Below are 12,811 nucleotides of genomic sequence, written 5' to 3' on the forward strand. Positions count from 1 at the left end.
AACAGTTTCGCCCAAATAATCCCTAAACGTAATTTCAGCGTGTTCCTTTTGTTTTTGGCATCTCTGCGCTAACGCATTTCAAATTAATAAGAAACCTGATTCCCGCGCTAAAACAATTCATTGCTAAGATGTTTCTTGGAGAACTGTTTCCATGGCGTTTGGTTATTAATATCTTTGGAGTTCGACCAAAAGAGTTGTTTCCGAGGCAAAGACATTAATGACTTGGATCTATTCCTGGGGAAATGTTGACAGTACCTGTCAGACATTATTAAACTTTGCCTGGAAACAATTTGATTAATGACTGACAGCACAGGTGTTCCAAATACCCAATCGATTACGCAATCAATTTCTCAGAAATCCATCTCCCCTAGGGACTCTATGTCCATATTAGGAGCCCCGTCAGCATTAAAAATGCGGACGGGACCACGTGGTCCTGTTCGGAGTAGCAAATTCTCACTGACAAAATCCATAAAACTATCAAATAAATTGACCAACACACATAACCCTCCATGAAAACAGACATAAATGTGACAAAGTTCCTGTTTTTCATTCTCACTGACAAAGTCCATAAAAACAGACATAAATGTGACAAAGTTCCTGTTTTTCCAAGTGAGATTTATTTGTCAAAACAACATGCATTTCTTTTCGATCTTTTCCAGTGTCTTTTCGTATCCCGACTTAGATATACTTCAGGATCAAAATTTCGTCGTGGGATGTTGTTTAGTTTTTTAAATTTAAAAAGCAAGCTTTATCTGACAAAGTAGTCAGCAATCCTAAGTTTTACTCCTTGCAGAAACTAGCGTATTTTAATAATAATAATAATAATAATAATTTATTATAAGCCAAAAAACAGGCCATAGAGCACAGTATTCTTAAATACACTTCACAAGAAAAATAGCATAAATATCAAGTTTCACTCATTGATGTCAACGCTTAATTTACATATTTACACAAGTGCCTGATTGTCCTTTTTACTGTCGTTTTAAGGATCCCCGGGAACTTCAATTTAACACCCTCAAAATACTTTCCCCTGAATAAAGAAAGTGGCTGGCACTCGGTGAAAATATGGGCCACATCCTCAATAACTAGGTTACATCTGGGACAAGAGTAATCCGCATTTGTATCTGGGGCCACCCTATTTCTTTCAAATACTCTTTTTCTATTTTTTAGTGGCAGGCAATTCGCTCGGATCCGAAACCAAGCTCTCAATGTCTCCCCCGGTAATCCTAGTTTAAAATAATATTCAAACCCAAATATCTCTTTTACATGGGAATAAAACTACAATGTTTCAGATGTTTTAACTGCGTGGGTCCAAATTTGGACTTCATGTTCTTTTATTCTTTCTACAATCATAGCCAAAAACGACTCACCCTGATCTGAGGGACCTAGCCCCTCATTCCAAATATATGATAATCCTAATCCATCTAAAAAAATTTTATTTGATACGGCCACGATCTTTTACGTTTCGACCGTAGCATCTCCACATAAGCTGCTTTTGCTAACCTATCTTCTGACAGACTTAGAACTTTTAGACAGTACCGGATCATCTCTGCAAACCTACTCATTCTCAGCGAAAATATACCTAGGTCACCTTTTATTGCCTGATTGTGGGTCGTTACTTGAAGACCAATTAATCTCGTAAAGTGTTGCAGCTAAATTGATTCCAATTGTGGTGCCGGGTCATGCCCCCAGAGTTCAGCTCCGTAATGGATAGTAGGCAAAACTTTAGAATTAAAAACATATTTATGCATTTTTAGATCTTTTATACTTGAAAGTCTTGAATTACGTAAAATGGAAGCTGAAACCGCTTTCCCTCTCTTAATCATCTCTTTTATATGATCTTTCCATTCTCCTTGTGCTGAAATTGTTACTCCCTAACATCTGAAATTTTTGCTCTCTTTTATTTTTTCACCTTTATAATAAAATTCTACTTTTTGATCATCATTATCCACACCAGTTCCTCTAAAAACCACAATCTCAGATTTTTTTTATATTCAACACTAGTTTCTTTCTATCTAAATATTCTTTTAATATACTTAATAAGATTTGGAGCTCCTCTGGTGACTTGCCTATCAACGCCGCATCATCAGGAAAATGCAACAGAGATAACGTCAGGTTCCCTAGTGAAACCGTAGGGGCCCATACCTTTTTAAAATGGTCAACAATATCATTTAAATACAACGTGAACAACCTAGGCGAACTACTACTACCCTGTTTTGCTCCTTTTCTAATTTCAAACAGTGACAATAATTCCATCCCTAAAACTTTAACTATACCAAATGTGTTTCTATACATATCAGCTAGTATCCTAACGAAAATTCTTGGTAAGCCTACCTTTAACAGTTCTAAGCACAGGAAAATCCTATCAATACTGTCAAAGGCCTTTTTTAGATCTAAAAATGCAACATACAACCTATTCTTCCCTTTTGCATATTTCTCTACAAGCGCCTGTAAATAAATAATTATTATAATTAAATCTAAAAGATTTAAAACTAGTAATAATTGCCAAAGGTGAAAATATCAGGGAGGGAGAAGCAAATTTCAGCTTCCTTCTATCAGAAAGTAAGTGGCAGATAGACTTTAATTGAATTAAATAAAAAAACAAGTTTTTTTTAACTGAAAGTAAGGAGCAATATTAAAACTTAAAACGAACAGAAATTATTCCGTATATGAAGGGGACTGTCCCCTCCTCAACGCCTCGCTCTTTACCCTAAAGTTTGACTCTGTCTAACAACTTTATTTTTTTAAACTACGCTGAGTATGATAATCTGATTTTCATTAAGGTTCTATAACTTTTAGGGGGTATTTCTCCCTTTTTTCTAAAATCAGTCAAATTTTCTCAGGCAAGTAACTTTTGATGGGTAAGACTAAACTTGATGAAACTTATATATTTGAAATCAGCATTAAAATCTGATTCTTTTGATGTATCTACTGGTATCCAAATTCCGTTTTCTACAGTTTAGGTTACCATTAAGCCGGGTCGCTCCTTACTTACAGTTCGTTACCACGAACTGTTTGATTTGCACATTAGAGGTGTGCTAAGGGCAAAATAGCAAAATTTGAAAAACGATTAGAAATGAAATAAAAAAAATCTAATTTGCAACGAAAAGTAAGCAGAAATTTCGAGGCGCAATTGTCTGCAGGAAATTTTTCTGGAGGAATTGTCCGGAAAGAGGAGGGGAGCTGGGAGGTGGATTATTTCGGGAGGGGGAAGGGGTGGACTACCCCGGCATTATTTGAAAAAAAAGTTAGAAACTAGATTAACAAAACATTTTTTCAACTGTAAGAAAGGAGGGAAATTAAAACCTAAGAAAACCAAAAATTATTCCAGATATGAGAGGGAACTGCTCCTTCCTCAATACTTTACTCTTTAGGCTAAAGTTTCACTTTTTGTTCTAATTACTTAAGAACAACTCCTGAAACACATTGGCTGATAATTTGAATAAGAATCTTTTCTAAAGTACTAAGAACTTTAGCGTTTAGAGCGAGGGATAGAGGGGGTAAGTTCCCCTCATATTGAGAATAAAATAGGTTTGTTTTAAGCTTTAATGTTGCTCCTTACTTTCAGTTGCAAGAGCTTTTTTTGCCTAATTTAACAATAAACGATCCAAAATATATCTCGTTTCCATTAAAGTCCGTCTGCCGCTTAACTTCGGGAAGGAGAAAGCTGACATTTATCCCATCCCCCCCCCTGAGATTTTCACTCTTGGTAATTATTGTTAGTTTTAAATTATATAGATTTAATTACAAAATACGCTTATGTCTGCAAGTACTAAAACCTAGGACTGCTGACAACTTAGCTAGATAAGGCTTGCTTTTAAATTTAACGAGTTAATAACCTCCCTATTATTTAAAAACCTCCCACGTCGAAAGTTGGATCCTGAAGTACATTTAAGTTGGGATAAAAAAAAGATAGTGGGAAAAAGTAAAAGAAAATGCATGGTGTATTAACAAACACAGGTAAATAGGAAAAACACGAAAATCCAGAGACTTTTGGAAGTAGAAACTAAACAAATGGAAACCTCCCTAAATTATAATATAGGAAATTGTTCAGGCCATCTGAATGAAATATTCATCTCTTTTATGATTCAATCAAACAATTCGTGGTAACGAACTGTAAGTAATGAGCAATACGGCTCAATCGTAACCGAAGCTTGAAAAAACGGAATTTTGATATCAATAGATATATCAAAGGAATTGGATTGCTATGCTCATTCCAAATATATAAAATTCATTAAGTTCAGTTTTACCCATCAAAATCTACGCACCTTAGGAAATTTGCCTGATTTTCAAAAAAAGGGGGTAAACACCCTCTAAAAGTCAAGGAATATTTATGAAAATCACATAATCAGATTCAGCGTATCAGAGAAACCCACTGCAGAAGTTTCAAGTTCCCATCTGCAAAAATGTGTAATTTTGCATTTTTGCCAGAAGAAAGATCACGGATGCGTGTTTATTTATTTTATTTTTTCCCATGGGTGATTGCATCAAACAAATTGTCCTAGAATATCGGAAAAGGGCTCATCCAAACAGAAATTAAAAGTTCCAGGGCCCTTTTTAGGTGACCAAAAACTTTGGACGGCAACTAGATCCCTTCCCACCCACATTTGTTCCTTAAAGCTGTATTATAAGAATTTTGATATGGCCATTTTGATCAACATAGCTGGAAGGTCCAATAACTATGCCTTTGGGAATAACATGACCCACCACAGCCCCTGGGGAAAGTTCTTAAAGTTACAAAAATTTGCCCATTGTTTAGGTATAGTATATTGTTATTGGGAAGTATGCATACATTTTTGGGTCGAGTGGGGGGGGTGAATTTACTGCGGGGTGGATTTTCAACAGAGAGGGTTTTACCTATGGAAGGAAGTTTCCGTGGGGTGAACTTCACAGGGAAAATTTTACGCTGGAGGAAATTAGCCAGAATTCCTATACGACTTTTTTTTTTATTAGTCTTACTTAAATTTTACATGTGGAGATATCAAGGGGAATTCTCTGGGGGGGAGGATTTTTACCGGGTTTGAGTTTGCCAGAGTATCTTTCCATAGGAGGAGGAATTTTCTTGGGATAATTTCGCCATGGGGGAGTTTTCCACGGGATAATTTCTCGAAAGGGAATCTTCTGCGGGAGCAGCTTTTTACTAGGAAGTGGGGTATTTGCGGGAAGACTTTTCCACGGTGGAAGCGATTTCCAGAATGATTAAAAAAAAATCAAATGGAAGTCTTTTCCAAATGAAAGTGCGCTAAGAAAAATTTTTCACCTGAAATCCTCCGCAAGAGATTTTCGGGGGGAATTTTCAGCAATAATGGAATTGTCTGTAAGGAATTTTCCTAGAGGGGGGGCTAGTATTTTATGTGGGAATAACTTTCCATGGAGGGATTGTCTGTGGGAGAAGGAATTTTCCGTGTAGGGGGAGTGTGATTTCCCGGCATTGTTTAATAACGATCAGAAATAAAAGTAAAAAAACAATTTTTTTCAACTGAAAGTAAGGAGCAATATCAAAGCTTAAAATGAACAGAAATGATTAATTATATGAGGGGAGTAGCCCCCTTCTTAATACCTCGCTCTTTGCGCTAAGGTTTGACTTTTTGCCCCGATTCTTTAAGAACGACTCCGAAGCACAAGGGCCGTTTAATTAGAATATTAAGTTTTTTTTAAAGTTCAGAAAAACTTTAGCGTAAAGAGCAAGGCATTGAGAAGGGGGCAGCCCCTCTCATTACTAATAATTTCTGTTTGTTTTAACTTTTGATGTTGCTTCTTACTTTCAGTTGAAAAACAAACTTGTTTTTTTAATTAGTACATATAGACAAGGATTATTTCTAATCTAACTTGGCAGTTCAAAGTGATTTTCCTCGTTTCTTCAATCAAATTCCCAGAAAAATTGTTAGGAACATTTTTAATCTCTTTTGAAAATAAGTATTAAAAAAAATATCTATTGAAATAGATTGTAGAAATTATATCGTTGCTTAAAATTGTAATAAAAACTTGTTAATCTTATTTAGTATTTTAAAAAGAATATTTTGTTTAAGGTCATAATTTATATAATATTTGTTATTTATAGTTGTCCTGATCCCATAACAATCCAAAGAAATTTCCCACTCTTAAATATATTAAACAATTTTTGGAAAGCTGAATAGCCTGATTTTAGGTCTCAGCTGATATATGACGTAATGTTTAATTTTCGTCCACTATTGCCATGCTGGTTCACGGATGCTACACTTAGTAAAATTTTACTAAATTTAGTAAAAACTGATCTGAGTCGATCGAAAAACTGTTTTCCGACTGGGACAAGTCTGCAGGAAGTGATTTGAAGAAAAAGGACAGTAGTTTACCGACCGGTGAAAATTTACAGCAGGTTGTTGTTTCTCTTTCTCCGACTGTCGTGACCAACCCCCCATGATACTAAAAGTCTAGTAACAGACTTATGAAGGAGTCATAAAAAAAGAAACACTTCAAGGTGGATATTGCTTCTTTACTGCGCAAGTCCACTACTTACCTCAACCAATCAGAAGTATCTCCACGCTTTTTAGGGAAAATAAATATTCCACTTCCCTTAATTCAAACGAATCGATCTTGTCAGTTTATATAGTGACATCTGTAGTTTTAATTTAAAGTAAAATAAATAAAATTCAAGTGTCGAGTGACAACAGTAGGCTTATTTAAAGGAAAACGAAAGAAAAAAGGAAAAGAAGAAGAGAAAAAAAGAAGAAAAAGGAAAAAAGATTGTGAAAATCCTATTGGTAATCCTCTTATAGTAAAATTCGATGCTTTATGGTGCAAAAAATTTTTGGGAGAATTTATAGCGGATTCACACGAATGGGAAAAACTGATGGCTTTCACAAAAACCATTGGTTTTCCTTTAGGTTTTCCTCTAGGTACGACGAGATATTTGGCTCATGGTTGCTGCACTTAGTAAAATTTTATTAAATTTAGTAAAAATGGACCTGAGTTAGTAAATTTAGTAAATCGAGGTCAAATTTAGTAAATTTTTGAAATATTTTTAAATTTAATAAGTCTTTTAGTAAATTTACCAGAAATATGAAATTAATTTAAATGTTGTTGTGCCAAGTTTCATTCTGTCAAACAAAATTTGAACATTTTTCTCTGTCTGAATTGATATTTTTTATTCTATGGCTTCAGTTTCAGTCCTTCCCACCTTAATACAATTTAAATACACCTTAAATAATTCTAATACACCTTAAATACAATTTTAATACAGCTTAAATACAATAATAGGTGTGTTCGGTACCCAAGGGTGTATTGTCAGTTTTCGCTCAAAAGTGGTGAAAAACAGAACAAAAAAGGACGTACAGGACCCACTGAGGTGGTAATTCCTCAGAGGGGACGAAAAACTGACCCATGAAAAGTGTTTTTTTCTAATGTGTGGACAGAAACCGCAAACTATTGAGTCCTCCGAAATCTTTTGACTGGTTTTTTCTAATGGTTCTTTCCTCCCAATGTAAGTAAAACACATACTAGGCCTGGTGTGCGTGGAAAAATGATTCAAGCATAGGGAATGAAGCTAGCCTATAGTCCATGTGCCAATAGACAAAAGAATGCTTATTTTTAGGTTGTCTGCTGTCATGAAACGTGTGTCTTATGCAATCTGAAAACAGTTTTCAGTCATGTTGAACCTGTTGATTGCACACCAAAAGGCATTAAAAGACCTCCCTGATATTTCACTGCTTTCTGATGATAGTTTTCAGACCGAGTCTGAAAATCAATCAAAATTATGTAAACTAGTAGCTGAAAACGAACTTCACCTCTCTGCATGGACTGCTTCGGAAGAGGTCTCGGTTAGGAAAAGTGAAACTTTGATTCCGTTAATGAATGTATGCTTTCCTGACTCTTCAGTTGCTAAAAAATTGCGAATTTCTCGAACTAAAATGACGGGGGTCACAAAAAATGTTCTGGGAGACTATGAGCTGGAAGAGCTGACGAAGAGCTTGGGATAAAATGAAATTCTCTCTGATCGTGGACGAATTGACCGACCACTCAAGGCAAAAATTTTTAGTAGTGAATGTGAATTACAAATAGGAACGATATTGTCAGGGAAGAATTCCTTCCTCTGTTAGGGGTTATAGATGCAACTGGCAGTGGACTGACAGAGTTGATAGTGTCCTTCCTCAATAGCCGTGACATTCGTCTTGAAAATATTATCGGTGTTGCCTACGAAAATTTTGCAGTCAATACTGGAGACAGAAGAGGTCTTGGTGCTATAATCAAATAATAGGAGCCTCACCTGTTTACCTTAGGCTGTTCTAGTCACTCCTTGGCACTGTGCTCTTCTCACGCTTCAAGACTCTTACCTGAAAGTGCAGAAGACTTTATTATAAATCTAGTCAACTATATTGGTTTTAGTCCAAAACGGGTTAAGGAGTATGAACAGTTTTAAGAGTTGACAAATATTGCCAAACACTGGCTGCTATCCATCAGTGCTATACATTGGTTTTCTCATGAAGCAGTGGTTAAGAGAATTTTTGAGCAGTGGGGTGCCTTGATTCTGTTCCCGGGTGATCAGTCTAACAACCCTGACACTTATAGGGCTAGTCGGGAGAAGGCAAGGCCGATTTATTGTTTCATGAACGATCCCTTCTGCAAAGCATATCTGTTTTATCTGTCTTACACGCTGAAGAAGATCAATGTGCTCAATCTGGAGTTTCAGAGCAGAGAAGTTTGCGTTTACAGTATTCTAAGGAGCACTAGAGCTACACTTACCTCGGTATTGAAGTGCTTTGTGAATCCAAGTGTGATAGAAAGGGCTGCACAGGAGGAAGTTTTAAAACTCTCCCTGGAGGATCAGACACTCCAGAGTGTAATTCTTCCTCTGAGTAAATTGAACCTCGGGACAAACACCGAGTATCATTTGTTATTGTTGGAAGCGGATGCCAACAATTCTAACAGTCATGTGATTTTTTTGGTGAAGCTTTCAGAATTCCGAAAGAACTGCAGGTCTTATTATATAGAGCTCTGTAGGCAGGTCGCCAAGCGGTTCGACAGCAAAGATGAAACGCTCAAGAATCTTGAGTGCAACGATCCTGCCATTGCTTTAAGCATTTCAGTCAGAGCACTCGTACTACTCATAGTTTGATTTCCAAATTTGTTCGGGAATGTTGACAGGGATATAAAGGAGAAAAGAGACATCCTTGATGTGCAGTGGTTGGAATTGGAGTCTAGGAAAGACTTTGTGAAAAATAGACTTAGTGACGTAATTGAACCTGATATGTTCTGAAAAATTTGCGTTCGGGGAAAGATGGTAGGGGGGAATCGATATTTGATGACCTCTGCAAATTTAAGTTGCAGCTCTGCTGTCTCCCCCATTCGTCTGCTGAATCAGAACTGCATTTTTCAGTTATGTCAAACATGAAGACTAAAATTCGGAATAGGCTGAAGATGGAAACTGTTGTTTCGAAGAAGCAAACAAAACAAATGACTCGCAGAGAAAATGAAAACGGGGGAGTAGTGTCTTGGTCTATACCGCCACATTTAGTATTAAGAATCTCAAGATGGAGACCAAGAGAATCTTCTTTAACTTTTTAGGAGGAGGTTATAGATTTTGTGGACATTGAGGAATAGTTCAAATTGTTTTTTTCCTCTGATCGTTTCTTGGAGCATTTAAAAAGTTAACAACCTTGTTGAAATGCTGAATGTGGATGAAAGTTTGTCCAGGTATGCAACTGGATGTAAGGTTGTTGACCAATTTTCCATTCGAGGGTGGTTTGGCTACCAGAAAATAGTTGCAACATTTGCTACTTTGCCCCAGCTTGCATTGCGTGTCTGGATGCGCGTATGTCATAATATCTGGGAGGCTGGAATTTTGTTCGTCTTCATGGAAGCTACTGGAAATGACATGTCTTTCGTTTTTTTCTCCCATCCTGTATTTGAAGATTTTCATATCTTTGCAAAGTTGATTTGTGATTTGATTTGTAATAAAGTTGATTTGTGATGGAACTTTAATAAATAAAGTTCCTGTAAGGATGGTAATCTCTGGATAGTAAAATAAATAGTTTTATATCGATAGTTCATCATCAAAAAGAAGTGATCGGCTAGAAACAATGCTAGAATCATCTGAAGTTTTCTCTTGACGGCAGTTCCTTGTTTGTCGGACACAAATAACTAACAATAGCATTAAACTGCAGTCTACTCAGACAGTAAATTACTATGTAATATATGGAGCAGCACAAAGCAACAGAAGTATAGATGCATTCGAGGTTCTTGAGTGCTTCATTGGTGCCAGGACAGCATCCCACAAGGAGATGGCAAGAAAAAGCCTTCATGTACAGACAGGGCTTACTAGGCAAGGTGTCACTTGCAATCCCTTTCTGGCAGAATCCCTTCTCCCAGTAAGATACTGTAGGAGTGTTGAGACAACTTTCGCCCTTTTGAATTCACTTCTTTCAGGTGCAAATGGAAAACTGTTGTCTGACTCGGTCAAGTCTGCAAGAAGTGATTTGAACCAACAGGACAGTAGTTCGCCGAGAGGTGAAAATTCGCAGCAGGTTGTTGTTTCTCTTTCTCCAACTGTTATGACCAATCCCCATGGAACGAAAATAGTCTAGTAACACCGTTAGAGACCCTTGAAGGTGGTTATGGCTTCTGTACTGCGCAAGACTACTCCTGCCCTCAACCAATCAGAAGTAGCTTCCCACTTTTTAGGGAAAAGAAATATTTTGCTTCTCATAATTCAAAAGAATCGATGTTGTCAGCCTAAGCAGCAACATCTGTAGTTTTAATAATAAAAAAAAATACGAGTGACAAGCGACAGTAGTAGGTTTATTTGAAGTAAAACGCAAGAAATGAATAAAAGACAGAGAAAAAAGAAAAAAAAGGAAAAAAAAAATTGAAAATCCTATTAATTATCCTTATATTACAAAATCGATGCTTGATGATGCGCAAAAATTTTTTTGGGAGCATTAGTAAAAATATTTACGATTTATTAAATTTTTCCCCTCAGATTTAATAGGTTCTTCCAGGCCAGTGTGGCAACCCTGTGCTGGTGTACTTCCTGCTAATTGGTATGTTTTGATGGTGACTGGCGGGAAAATTTTAAGTTATCCCACCAAGTGTAAATCTTGGCATATTTAAGGCATGAAATCCTTTATCGAAAATAAATTATTCCTCATTTGGATCCAATTATTTTTTCTCATATAACGACGCTATGACGCTCGTATTCCATCCAGCAGTTTCAGAAAATTTTCCTCTTTCATAGTAGTTTTATTACTATCCATTAATCCATTGAAAACCAGATAAAGGAATTTGACATATATCATTTTCCCCCGACATAGGACTATAAGAGCATTATTTCACGATGCATAAAGACTTGTATCAAGTCTAGATAAACAATATCGGTACTTATGTGTTATATATAACACAGCGATATAGACTGTACAAGGAAATACAAATGGAAACCCGTCAAACGGGTGTTTGCAAGAGAGAATGAATTGCAAAGCGTAATTTTTTATCGCGTTTACAATATTAAAACTGTTGTTTTTGGGGCTTAGGGGGGGGGGAAGGTACCTAGGTTAGGTTAAGTTACGTATTTAATATTCGCCATGCTTTATCCCCCCCCACTCCCCCTAATGTGCAAATATATAGCCCAAATTTGTTTCTAAACTATTTTATTTCCATCTTATGTTATTATATTTCATTAGCAGTAACCAAACTTGACTTCTTTCGTGTGTTATTTATAAAGCTTAAGTATCACAATATCATTAGTCATTTAATTTGGACACGGGACATTATTTAGTTAAAGAAAATTCAAATGGTCTGTACATCATAAACTGAAACTTTATTATGTTATGACTTGAAGGTTTTTATTTATCTCAGACTTTTTTTTTACTTTTGAAAGATGAAGCAGAGCTAGCCTAATATAAAGTAGGCTAGTAAGCATTTTATCACGGAGCAGAGGATATCCCTACTTTGCTGTGAAAGGTTATAAGACCGTGAAATCATTTATGGCAAATATATAAATAAAATCTTCTGCCAGAGATTTGGAGCTTTGATATATAAAGTGTAAAGATGCAAATTAGTTGATCTGCACATTTATGTACTTCCACTCTGTTTCTTTCCAAATGGCACTGACATTTGATGATCCTCGAAATGCTTCATGGTATTAAGCCGAAACCTTCAAAATTGATCTACAGTTAATATGAGGCACAAGGAAAGAGTTTTGAGTCTCATATCTTTTCTAAATCCTGACTATTACAGTTTTAAAGACTTGTGATTTCTATTTCTAAAAATGAGGAAAAAATCTCTAGTGTGGCTTTGTCTTAAAATTCTGCAGAGATCATAGGGATTGTATCAAAACCTTTAGCTAGCCAAAAAAAAAGTGTCTAAAAACCTCAGCATAAGCTAATACCTTCAATAAGTTTATGTGTGATTTAAGACAATAGGTTAGGTTTAGGACTAATGAAGTCATATATGCTAATCTGTAAAAAAGTCTTTGGAAATATTTCTTTTTTTTTTCTATCTGGTTTCTGTCCTGTGAGTCTCCATAGGTCACCCTATTATGTTTTTCGTATAAAAACATGATACAAATGTTCAATTTATGTGTTTATTGTGATGGTTTTTCTCTTTCATTTTCGCCAGTGGTTAATATCGCTAAATTTGGCAATTTGTTGGAAGATTTCTTATCCGAACTAAAAACTATAATAGAAAAACATCTTACTCCATTACATTTAGAAAGTTTCTATTTATTGGGATTTCAGAGTCACATTAAGTATACCCCCCCCCCCTGATTATGAGATACAGCGCTAGACTATGCACGTTTTTTCAGGTGTGTGTCATTGGGTATTTTGAACCAGCTGTTGAC

At 36.0% G+C, this 12,811-nt stretch overlaps 1 protein-coding gene across 4 annotated transcripts in view; it reads left to right on the plus strand.

The window, feature by feature from the left end:
- Window positions 1-12,811, plus strand: part of nompA (no mechanoreceptor potential A) — a 227,769-nt gene that overhangs the window by 35,699 nt on the left and 179,259 nt on the right. The window lies entirely within an intron of this gene.

This window comes from Artemia sp. Qi Xiang Cuo, chromosome 15 (assembly GCF_049724085.1).
Source record: "Artemia sp. Qi Xiang Cuo chromosome 15, ASM4972408v1, whole genome shotgun sequence".
In the NCBI taxonomy this organism is placed as follows: Eukaryota; Metazoa; Arthropoda; class Branchiopoda; order Anostraca; family Artemiidae; genus Artemia; species Artemia sp. Qi Xiang Cuo.